This window comes from Cyanistes caeruleus, chromosome 22, assembly GCF_971803275.1.
Source record: "Cyanistes caeruleus chromosome 22, bCyaCae1.hap1.1, whole genome shotgun sequence".
Classification (NCBI taxonomy): domain Eukaryota; kingdom Metazoa; phylum Chordata; class Aves; order Passeriformes; family Paridae; genus Cyanistes; species Cyanistes caeruleus.
In genome coordinates, this window is record NC_141722.1 from 2,914,000 (window position 1) to 2,926,946 (window position 12,947).

At 41.4% G+C, this 12,947-nt stretch overlaps 1 protein-coding gene across 2 annotated transcripts in view; it reads right to left on the minus strand.

Annotated features, from left to right (window-relative positions):
• The window catches only part of LRRC38 (leucine rich repeat containing 38), a 54,978-nt gene that overhangs the window by 17,338 nt on the left and 24,693 nt on the right, over positions 1 to 12,947 (minus strand). The window contains exon 2 of one of the 2 annotated variants that reach the window (XM_086860918.1): positions 6,870 to 6,950. The exons of the other annotated variant lie outside the window; for it this stretch is intronic. The gene's annotated coding sequence lies outside the window, so the exon portion shown is untranslated. The remainder of the gene's footprint in view (positions 1 to 6,869; positions 6,951 to 12,947) is intronic. 2 annotated transcript variants of the gene reach the window in all.

Consider the following 12,947-nt stretch of genomic DNA (forward strand, 5'->3'; position numbering starts at 1 on the left):
ATTTCTGGTGAATTATTAACTAATTTTACCATATTTCTACAGTTTGCCTGTCTCTCAGGTTCCCCTCTTCCTCCTCCTGTTAAAGAAACCCCAATTGCTCTGTATAAGAAAATAAAAGACATAAATCAGGTGGTGTTCTTATGTACTTCAAGTGGTAAAACACAAAAATGCTCCAGTGAGTAGTCTCAGAAATAAATGGTTTTCATAATCTGTGCTCCTGCAGTGCTCCCAAACAAAGGCTCACAGCTTTTCCACCCTTTTTCATACTTCCAGTACTACATTTTAATTCATACAGGTTAGAAAAAGCACAAACTTCCCAACTGGAAATCGATGTCTAACAAAAACCTTAAATATTCTTCCACACCGCTGGGATCCCACATTGATCAGATTTTGACTGTCAGCTGATTTATCTGTGATTCTGCCTTCCAGGCTCCCCTGAAGGGACAGAATGGGTTTGAAAAACATACTTGTAAATCAGGGTAACAATTCCAGTTCTAACTGAAGATGGATTTATTTTGAATCCCTCTGTGGAGAACAAAGAAGGAAAACAAATTTCTCTCCACACCTCCCAGTAGCAGGAGTTGGAGAAGCACAACAGTACGAGGCTTTGGATTAAAAACAATGATATGGATTCACATTCTTTAATTTTTTACTCAGGAGACTACCAGGAGAAAATAAATACCAGGAGAAAATAAAGGCAGTGACAAGGCACACTGCTCCTGGCTCCTTGGTGTGCTCAGAGTACTGTATCACATCAGGCAGTAAGAAACTAAGAGAAAAATCATTTTCTCCTGATAGTTTCCATCTTTCCATTGGAAACTTCCAGCACTCCCCTTAAAAGTGCTCAAAACTTCCCCAACAATTTGAGTAAAGGAGTTAAAAAGAAAGAGCAATCCCTGTGCAGACACACGTGAAGGATTCGTGTCTCAGGCAGTGAATCCTCCCTTGCAGGAGACCCAGACTGGAAACTGCCCATCCTCATGCACATTTCTGAGCAGCTAATTGAGCATATTTTTCCATGAAGGAAGTTATTATTCCAGGCTTCTGCTTCATTGAGTTAAAGCACGTGTCATGGCCAGGCTGCAGTGCCAGAATGATGGCAAAGGGATTTCCTCCTCATTATCAGACATCACAAGGTGTCCTGGGCACCAGTGCTTGAGCCTGAGTGACCAACAGTGTGTTAATCAATTCAGCAAGCACTGAAACCAAGTGCTAAGCAGCTTCTCTGAACAGAAATCACTTTTTTTTTTCAATTCTTTACCATTTTGGCTTTAGTGTTGGTTTGGTTTTTTTTCTCTTGAGAAAAATTTTCCCCTGCTCTGACTGGGCAGTTTTATCAATGCAGCCAAGGGATATCTCTGGGCAGTTTTCCCTCTGATCTTACATCTAAAAAGGACTGAAAAAGCAAAAGTCTAATAATTTATGAGATGATAGAAGCTGTGAGCTGAAGCTCTGTGTTACACCTTGCCCAGTCCTTCTCTGCTGCTGCTTCTGTGCCACTGGGAGGGAAATTACATCAAAATTAATCAACGTGGCAGCAGCAATGATTGAATTTGAAAACTTCAGACATTGCAGTTCAGCAGACAAATGAGACCAGCCTAAACCCATCAAAAGTCTTCCATCATCTGCCCCAGACAGCATGGCTTACCCTGACATGTGGTCACTCCCTTATTGCAAAGCATTTACAGTCACTAAATGCACTCACAAGAGATTGAAGAGTGTGAATTATATTTCCTTTTCCCCTCAGGAATGAGTTTGTCTCCAGCTTCTGCAGTGTTGTCTGCTTGCCCTCTGTAGAGTTTATGTACTGGTCCAGAATTACCAGAGCTTTAAGCAAATTAAAGGCAACTAAAAGTCCTCCTAAATTACTGACAGAGATATGCTCATGTTTATCCTCTGCTCCTGATGTGTGCAGTGGAAGGAAAGGTGGTATCAGGATTCCTCTCAAATCACAGAATCATCTCAGCTGGAAATGACCTTTGAGATTGTATTTATTTGGTCAGATTTACCAGTGGATCTGTTGAGATCTGAAAAACCTCATGGAGATCAGAGATCCAAGATTTTTCTAAAAGCTCCAGAGTTTCCATAACAAAAATTAAGTGAGGAATCCAACACAGGATTTCTTGAGGAAAATTTATGGAAGTCAGAGGCTTTGCAGCAGCAGCTGGGGCTGAACACAATGTTCATATCTGAAACTAGTTTCAACCTGCACCTTTGTCAAGCACTGAAGCTGAAGAGAGAAGGAAGTTTGAGCAAATTCTCAATGCCTCAAGATACCACAACACTTAATCCAGATCTCAAAGTTTAACAGGCTGGATTATTTAAGCCATGATTGCCATTATAAACATGGTCTATTTGCTAAAAGACAGGAAACTAATAACCCTTGGGAATTGCTTTCCTTGTGATCCTTATCTCCATCCCTGCTGGAGGGAACAACTGCTGAACACCCACCAGAGCACTTGGAGGGTGAGCAGAGACCAGAGCATCACAAAGGAGAATGTCCCAGTGGAAAGGAGGCAAGGGAAATCAGAAATTATCTTGAAATGTCTGCAAGCTGAGTTTGTATCCTCTCAGGAGGAAGTGTATTGGTTTCATTTGTCCTCTGTGCCCTCTAGAAAACCTTTTGGGGAGTTTGCTCTGTTCTAAGGAACAGCAAATGGATTTACAGCAATTAAAGCAGTTGGTTAATGTTTATAAAAATGCCACATGAAAATTGTCTGAGTATAAAGCCCCTCCAGACCATGAGGTCTGCATTGTGCACCAGAGACTGTAAAAAACCACAAAACCCAAACAAACCCCTCAATAACAAAAAGAGCCCCAAAACAAACCAGAAAAGAACTGGAATTAATTTTTCCATTAACACTGTAGCACTGATGGGCTGAATTTTTGATGGAAAGGGATGGTGCACTTGAGAGGATTTTATCCAAATTAACACCCAGCAAGAAAAGTTCCATTTACAAAGGCAATGATTTAATTGGAGGTCAAGGTCTTTTAGTGACTCCTCAGTCTGCTTTGATAAGGGAATTTCACAAAGACATCCTGTGAAATGTCTTCTGTGGCTGTATTTATTTAAGTTATTTGTGGTACAAGCTACTCACAACAGGAGTTAAAAAACAGGCTGGATCTTCTAAACCTTTTCTGTAATGCAGAGAAAACAACCCCAAGACAGACATTAGAACTTCCTTCCCTTTTCCCTTACTGATTGCTGCTGCCTGCACTCCGTGCATTTAAATATGCAGAAAGTGTCAGTGAGAATTCCAAGCATCAGCTGAGAGGCAGAAATAATGGAAATAATCATTACACCCTTCTCTGTTGCCCTTTACCATAAAAATTCTTCATGAAAAATACAATTAAGTTCTTAAAAGATCAGAGTACTTTCAAAATAGGACTTGAAAACTTCCCTTTAAAGTGCATCTCACACTCATTAAATTATGTTCACCACTCCCAGAAGGGCACAATTCCATATTTTACAGGTTAATTCTGGACATCTGGGTTTCTGCAAGGTAATTACTGCACAAAACTCCTCTGCACTGGAGCCACAGAGCACTTGGAATACAAAGGGACAGCCAGCAGTAGATTAGGACCTGAGACAAGATGAGGAAATGAGATTTTGCACCATGCTCAAATGGAAGCAAAGTGACAGGATGAGGGTGTGCAAATGTGTGTTTGTGTGTGTGTGGCCATGGGCCCTTACACTTGAACTTCAGAACTCTTTCTGTGGACAGATCTGTCATCCTTTTTAATCCTGTATTAAACAAATCCAATTCCCACTCTAAAATCAAGAATTCCCAGGTTCTTTTATACCACATGAGGAACAAAACCAAACCAAACTGTGGCAGGCATCCTTGAACCAATGGGATGAAATCCTGTGGTGCAAAGGCCTTGTTTCTACCTTTGAAGTACAAAGCAAATGTTGAAAACACCCCCTGCACTTTACTGTATGCAAGAAAAAATGTCTTTAAGACTACAAAAACTCATTATAATTACCATATTAGGGTTAGGGTTAGGGTTAGGGTTAGGGTTAGGGTTGGGGTTGGGGTTGGGGTTGGGGTTGGGATTAGGGTTAGGGTTAGGGTTAGGGTTAGGGTTAGGGGTTAGGGTTAGGGTTAGGGGTTAGGGTTAGGGTTAGGGTTAGGCTTAGGCTTAGGCTTAGGCTTAGGCTTAGGCTTAGGCTTAGGGTTAGGGTTAGGGTTAGGGTAACTGAGGTGTCCACAGCCTTGCTGGTGGCAGATGAGGGTTAGGGTTAGGGTTAGGGTTAGGGTTAGGGTTAGGGTTAGGGTTAGGGTTAGGGTTAGGGTTAGGGTTAGGCTTAGGGTTAGGCTTAGGGTTAGGGTTAGGTTTAGGATTAGGGTTAGGGTAACTGAGGCGTCCACAGCCTTGCTGGTGGCAGATGATCCCCGCTGTTCACTTTTCCCCAATCTAAAGGGATCTTTCTATCTTCTTAAAACTTTCTCAGACTGTGCAGAAGTTGGGTGTCCCTGGGGGAAGGCAGCAGGCTTTGAGCTGATGCCTTCTGACATCTCCCTCTCGCTGTTAATGAGCTGGGTGAGATGTCAGGTGCAATCTCATCGGCGAGCGCGGCAGCGCCCGGGGGAGCCGCGTGTTCCTTGCCTCTGGAGCTGCTCTTCACAAACATCCTGATGAGCAACGCTAATTATTGCCATGAGGAGCTTTCAGAAGTGCCTCACTAACCACTCACCTGGCTGGCATCAGGCTGGGGGTATTTAAAATAAATAAAAAATTGCATCCTGGGTTTTATTTGCCTTGGAGCGGTGCGAGCTGCTGGAACACAGGGATTTTCAGCCACAAATTCAGGAATATTGGGGAGGTGGAGGTGCCTTAGCAGCCAGGAGCTGTCCCACAGTAACCTGGAGTTCCTGTTTTATGGTTGTAATTTTCATCTGGATAAATCCTTTATGCAGCTGCTTATACTGCCTTCTACAATTCTGGGGTCTGCCTCATTTCAAAGATGCTAAAGCTGAGTAACATCACCAAAAAAAAAAGGTAAATCCCAGAATTTCCTCCCTGGGGAATGTTTGTGGAGTTAATGGGCACTGTGCAGTGCATCACAACCTGAGATGCTTCTACTTTTTTTTTCCTTTTCTTTAGCAGCATCAAAAATAAATCCATCTCACAAGAAAGGAATAAGTGAAGTCTCTTAAATCTCAAATTTGAAGGGAGCACAGAAGAGAAAGTAAGTTTGCTTCAGGCTCTTGTAAATTTTTCAAGAAGCTAATGGCACAAAAAAGGAATATGGTAAAAATATTGTCCATGTGGTACCATGTGCAGTGCTCTGTCCATTTTCTCAGGCAGTGCTATAAGCAAAAAGACATTTTTAGGGACTGCAGACTAAAAGCAGAGAAACCAAAAATGTTGAACAAAATAAATTCAATAAAAAAAATAAAACTGAAAATTACTTTTTGTTGTATTGCTATTTAAGGGAAGGTAGGACTTTTCCTTTCACCAAAATGACATAAGTCAAATTTTATCCAGAAGATCAGCTTTCCTCTGGCTGCTATTCCATTCAGGTGTTACATGCCATTCCATGGGGTGATCAGAGGCACAGAGTTAAAAATTCTACCAATCAGAAATGTTTGATGTCCAGTTTTTCAGTAAGATGAACCAGAAATCTGTGATGCTCAAAAAATTTCATCCAATAAAAGATTAGTGAATGCAAATATTCGAGAAAACCCTAAGGATTTTTAGCTTGTTTCTAGACTTGTCACTTCTCAGAAAACCCAGTTTACTGCAATATTATATAATATATATAATATATAATATTATATAATATTATATAATATATAATACACCAATAAGGTGGCACCAGGTATCTCTCAGACACTTTTTGGTTCCTTTCCAGAGCCTGTGTGCTGCTGTGATCATCATTCCCTGCAGACAGGGAGGAGAAGTGGCCACCACTGAACCAAGAACTCCTGGGCAGCTCTTGGGCAGATTTACATGCAACATAAATGTTCCACTCAGTAATGAAGCACAAGTCAGACTCCATGGACACACATTCTGAGGTAAAAAATCCACCTCCAAGCCAGAGTTTTACCTTAACTTACACTTAGAGTGTGGAACCTTGGGGCCTCAGTTTCCCTCTTTTTAACAGGGAAAGGGTGAAACAACTCTCAGACTTATGGGGAAGGGGTAAAACTGCTCTCAGACTTCTGGACTATAATATGAGATATTTAGATGTAAGTCACCCATTTTAGGAGTAATCTTGTTTGCTATGAAAGATACTGAATGATCTGTAGTGCTTGCAGGCGATTAAAACTGTTAATATTCTTTGTACTTGGTGTACAGCTGTCTACGCCTACAAATCCATGAATCATGGTCCTCTAATTCAGTTTCCTGCAGTGAAAGCAAGATATTATTAACATTCCAATAAAGAAAAACCCTCTTAATTCACTGCTTGTATATAATGAATTGATTTATAGAATAGAGACAGTATTGGCATTGGAGAGAGAATTTGCAATATTTATTTCTACACCTATCTACTGTACAACCTTGGGAAGTCACCAGAGTGCTCAGCACCTCAGTTTCCCCACCATTTCATATGGAAATAACTCGGAGCAGCAACAGGACTGAGCTTTAAAGTTAAATGATATTCACTGCAAAAGCTTTCAGCATTTCCATGTTAAAACGCCCTGGCTTTTAAATATTTATTTTTTAACAACACAATAGTGCCTTGATCTGAAGAAGTGTGTGGATGGCTTGGGGCTATTAAAGTGCTGAGCAGGCCTCCAAGAGTGCAGCTATCTCCTTCTCCTTTGTGTCCCAGGATTAGTTTATGCAAGACAGGTCTTGCAAATACAGAGCAAAGCATAAAACATTCATTCCCTAATTTAAAGCATGAATTAACTTACCCCTTAGATAGGAAAATCCTGCATTTAAACTGCTTTCCCTTGTCTCCCTGGGCTGACAAGCTGCTGTCACACAAAGTGATCCTGTGGTTTGAGTAATGCAAAGATAAAGTCAATCTTTGTGAATTCCTTTTAGTGGTGTTCCCCGAGGTCCTCCTTCCCCACACAGACTGGCACTACCCACTCCTGAGTCATCAGTTCATTGTATCCAGATAAAAAATGATTTATAGTGTAGTCCAGACAAAAATCAAACTCTGAATCTGATCATTGTTTGAACCATGATGAAGATTCATTAACTTTTCTTTTGTGTCCTCTGCTCCTCTTGTTCCCCTTGCCATGATACTTATTCACTTTATTTTTCAGAAAAGCAGTGCAATATTATAAACATTTGGCAGAAATGTTTGTAAAGGCATGTTCTTGGTCTGGTACTTCTCCTAAACAAAGCATTTGCAGTGGCAGCCGAGATCTTTTGTTAAACTCACTGGTACAGAATTTAATTTGAAGAGATTGCAGCGCGTGATTCAGCGACACGTCAGGGCAATAATATGTGAATGAATCCAGATTTTGCAAAACAGCTGAAACACCCATGATCTCTGCCCTGATTTCAATGCTTGGATTCATTTTTAGTTGAGGTGTGCTTTGCTCCTTAATAAAATCCCCGGGATTGCTGCTCCCTGTGGCTGCCTTTCAGGTGAGTTGGGGTCACCATGGCTGTCACCTGAGACAACCCCTGGTTCCTCTGCTGAGATCAGCCTGCCTTGTTTCTCTCACCAATCCACACATTTCCATCCCCATCTGGACATGCAGCTGGGGTGGAAAACCCTGCTGCTTCTTGAAGATGTGGCAAAAATGTGCAGCTCAAACCTTTCTTGTCTGGAGTGTATTTCTCAGCTCAAATTCCTCACTGGGATGAGGGAAGCGATGCAACCAGCCCTACACTGAGAGAATTTCATCCCAGCCAGGACCTGTGAACATCTCACTCCCTCTCGTGGCCACAGGTACTGTGGAAATGGGCTTCTTTTATTTTATTCACTTTGTTGTTTGCAGATAAATCCCAGTACAATCAGGAAGGACAACCAGAAAACACCACTCTGCATTCACTCCTTCCCCACACGGACCTGCTTTTCTGTCCCTCCCTTCCCTCCCCATCTGAAACACAACTGTTCTTTCCACCAGCCTTTTCTCATTTGTGCACTTCCTCCACAAAGCTGCTTATTCTTGGGAATATGCTTTGTATGCAGAAAGGGAAAGAAACCACATTATTTTATAGGTGATTCCTCTCTAAAATCAGAGTAAAATGGGACTTTTTTCAGGGAATTTCATGGGGGTAGTATTTTTTATTTATTCATCCATGTGCATTTAATTTCTTCTCAAAAACTCCTGAGTTCATCCAAAGAGACAATTAGTCATTTAATGAGGAGTTTAACGTGCCTTTATACAGCTTGTGCCTTGGTGCCTTTTCCCTCTCCCTGGAAACCCAGGCAAGTCCTGCTACACCTTGAAGGTGCCCAGGCAGATCCTGGCTGGCTCTTAGGAGAAAACCTGGCTTCAAATATTCCAGGGACTGCCCCAGGTTCTGCTGAAATTCCCAGCAGGTGTGATCTCAGTCACCTTGTCAGGATTTCAATGTCTCTTGCTAGATTCCCAGCACACTATCACAATGTGTATTTAAAAAAAATTAGGGCATGTAAATTCCTACTGACAGGCATTTGCTTTATCTCTATAAGCTCACTCTCAAAGCAGTGAAAGCCTCTGAAAGTATTAACAAACTCACAGGACCATTCTGCAATAAATGAAACTGAGTACACAGTCTGTGTGTTTTCCCCTTCTGGCTCCATTGCTGTGTTGCTTTCCTTATATAACTGTTCTAGTTAAAAAAACACTCCTGGCCTAAGAAAACCTACCTCAACCTTATAATTTTTTGTTAAATACATGGTGGTCAGTGACAGGTTTAAAAGTAGTAAAGAGTGGGCATTCCATATTTAACTCTGAGTCACTCCATTGTGTGTCACGTAGAGACAGCTGCTGGCAGACTTTGAGAAGACTTTTTCTGGATAAAGTACTCACAGACAGAAATCCCAGCTCTAGGAACACGTCCACTCCCTACAATCAGCTCTTTACCTGTTGATCTCCATGAAATTTATGTTTCCAGGACTGTGTCCCCTGAGAATTTCTCTGAAAATCTGAGAATTTTATGTTTCTGGAGAAAGTCTCGTTGAGGAAGCAGCTGAAAGCTCAGCTCCAGGGTCCTTACAAACAACCAACACTCGTATCCTCTTGAGAAAGACACTGCAGATCATCTGCCAAGTGTCTCCTGCTCCCCTCACACCTGTGTTCTGCTTCAGGTGGGCAATGGTGTTATCTTACATTAAAAAATATAATTCAAGTTTTGCTGTTAAATGGCCTGAATTCATCTGCTTCTAATGAAAAACCTTAAAACACAAACAAAATCCAGTTTCAACATCATTTGAAACTTCATCATCAAACGACAGATTTTAAAATGTCATAGAGAAATCTTGCCATTTTACATAGATCAGCTTGCTCTACACAAAACTACTGTGCAGCCCTCTGTGCCCTTTCCCTCTCCCAGCACATCTTAATCAGTTCTTTTCAGGAATGACTAAAATGCCATCACAGAGAACCACAATTTTTACAAAAAACATCTGCCCATAAATCTCAAATTAAATTATTTAAAGTGTAGAGACTTGCTTCTTTCTCTTTAAATGTATTTATTTTGAGAGTCAATTCAATACATCTTGATTTCCTGGCTAGGATGGCACCTGGCTGCCCTAGAATTTCTCTTCCATCATCCTCCTGTGCAGCCTGGAGGCACTGACTCAGTGTGTGCCCATTTCTCAGATCCTAAAATATTTTTGGTTTCCTCTGTACCCCATAGATTGGAGGGCTGGTAGATATTGATTTTGGTGAAACTGATTTATGTCAGCTGAAAATGCATTCCCATCTCTAAAACTGACAAATATTGCTGTAGCTTAAGGACTCCAACCTCAAGCATTGTTGCAATTTTCTCATTCACAGTCTCTCTTCTCCACATCTGACAGCTTGGGCTGCTCACAGCTCTGTGCATTTGTTGTACTGTCAGGAGCACAGATGGTCAAGGAAAAGGGGTTGATTTATAGCTGCTTATCTTTAAAAAGCTGCATAATATGCATATTTGCATTTGTCAATACTCAGAGCAATCCCTTCCTATAGGACACATTTTACTTTTTATTCTTTTATTAACAAGTCTGACTTCACATCACCAATGTTCTGCCTGTCAGTCAGGAGAGGCTGCAGAAACACAGAGAGGGTGAAAGCAGCACCTTCCATTCTCCCATTCCCTGACACCAGAGAGTGAAAAACCTCAGGATTGCCATTTTGGCAGCTCAAGGCTGCTAGGTGTTCTCATCTCCTGCATTCCAGAAATCAGAAATGAAACCCACAGTGACTCAAACCCAAAAGTGACACATCTTTAAGGACCACATAAATCAGTGACAAGATAGGATGGATTTGAACTTTTATCAGTTTGGGAATAAGGGAAGGTAAAAGCCATTCCTGAAGGCAAGGATCTGCAGTTCTGCAAAAGCTGTGTGCAATCCCACCCAGCACAATCTGCTGGAAGATCACCTCAGAGCAAAGCAAAGTTGCCTCATGGAGAGCAGATAACAAAAATTGGAGCTATCACCTGGGGACTCCTCCTCTTTCAAGTGATTGAACTTTTCCTCAGACTGAATCCAGTGTTTCTGGATTTCAGTACCTGCCAAAAGGGGTGGGTTTGGCTGCAAAGGGAAAACAGGAAATGGCTTGAAAATTAATAAAGCTTGCAGAAAACAGCTTTTATGCTTCTGACCAAATATTGCAGGGCCCACAGCTGCCCCCAGGGTACAGAAACAGGAAATTTGGCAGCAGAAAGAGACAGTATTTTTTTGAGTTACAGAGCAGATTTGTAGAGGATGTCATCAAATGGAATGCTTAATTTACACTTTTTGAGTGCTTTTACTGAAAGAATAGGAAAGGAAAATATGGGTTTACTTTCTATGGGTTGGAGATGCTGTAAGCTAGGATTTCACTTGTCCAGTGATGATGGATGAGATGGTCCCATGGAAAGAGAAATTTTAGCAGCACACAGATGAACAATTCTGTGAGAAGTCAGGCAGAAGGCAGGACGTGTGTCCCCATGCTACAACCCCTGCCCACTTGGGAGACTGTGGAGGTGTAGCTGGGATATTCCTCTGTGGAGAGACATCTGTGTGCCCTTCCCAGTGTGTGTTTAGAGAGAGCTCATCCTTGGGTGGACATTAAGCTGAGTGTGGATGATCTTATGGGTTATTTACATGAAGTCAAACCCTTTTTTGATGGGAGGAATCTGTGATTGAGTTCAACCCCTGGGTTCATACAACGAGTCAGGAGAAAACATCCTCCTGCACAGCTCTGCTTGTGAGGCAGAACGTGTTGCAGGTTACAGTCACCACTTCTCTACTCCCCCAGCTCTGCTTCATTCCTTGCTCTCACTGAAGCAGAGACAGTCTAAGCCTCCCACAAGACTCTGCAAACCACTGATACAATGAGAAGGAAAGAACGGATTATGAAATGAAAACACAAGTGCTGAGTGTACTCGAGACCCTTTCCACCTCCTCCCCTAAACCATGGGGATTAAAAACACAGACCTGCCTGGCAAAAAAAAAGAGTGACCCATGCACTCATATCCTGGCAATTTGTGGGAATTGTCATAACACACCCAGACCAAATTACAACATCCCTGAGTAGAACTAACCTGCATTTCATGCCAGCATTTGAGCACACGTGCAGCTCCACTGCAGGCAGCACACACACTCAGGTATGTGCTCACTCCTGTTCTGACACAGGCACAGGACCAGGAGCTGCTTTAAATGCAGATGAATTGTTAAATAAGAACCTGTGAATATCTCCCTTATTGTCACAGAACCTGTTGGCTTAACAGAATTAGAAAGCAGTGAAGCACAGTTTCATTAAACCCCCTCAATGTGGCACAGCTCAGGGGAAAACTGCTCCCTCATCTCCCTGGATCCATCTCCTCTCCCAAGGGTGTGTTGGCTCCTCCAAAGGAATTTTGTTGATGTTTTCAATCAGAGGGCTCAGCAGTGTCTCCCAGCCTTCATCTCCTTGCACAGCAACACGTTGTCCCTGCAAAGACAAGTTCCTGCCCCTGCTTCCCTCAGGAACAATTCCATCCCAAGATGACAATTACTAAGACATTTCTTGCTTTTGTATCTGTGGGCACATTTCTTGCCCTATGACACCATGATAGAAGATGATTTTATTAAATTATTCCTAGCTCAATAAGTTAATCTAAGGAGTTTTCCTTTCAGGAACAGGCTGGAGCAGGAGAAATAGGCTGGTATAAAATGGAAGAATAATAAAAGTATTAAAAAGTGTTGAAATAAGTGCTGGAACTTGGATATCTCCAGTTCCTCAGAGCTCAAGTGCCTCAGCTCTATACCCAGAATATGGCAAAGTTTAAAGTGAGAATTTATATAATTCAGCAAAAAGCTTCTCCTTGAGAAAGATTTATTCCTAAACATGAGACAAAATTGTTTATATGAATAATCAAAAAAGTAAAAGGTCTTCTGAATACTTTTGAAAATTGAATGGAATTCTAAAAATCCCCTTCTTATTGCTTCTGTTGAGAATTTGTTAACATTTAAAAGTCACTGTTTGTTCTTTCATAGTGTACACATTAATTTTTTGTTCTGAAGATATATAAAGAATTCCAAACATTCCATTCTGATAAGGTAAAAGAGAATTTGTTTCAGTCTTTCAAAATAAGTTCCATTAAAACTGACATACTCCCCTAGCAAGCTTCAGTTTCCTATGAGGAACATTTCCCCAAGAAGCAAACATTCTTTTAAATAAATTTGAAACAGAGTTATCAAGCAATAATTAATCCCAGACTTTAAGATACTGAAAGTTAGTACATGGCAATGTTTATTTTGCTGTTTTCCTGAAGACAATCAGCCAATATTGCCTCTTGTTTCTTTGCATTGGCACCAACTGTTCTCATCCTACACTCCTTTTCATCACAAATAACACAATTATAGCACCATA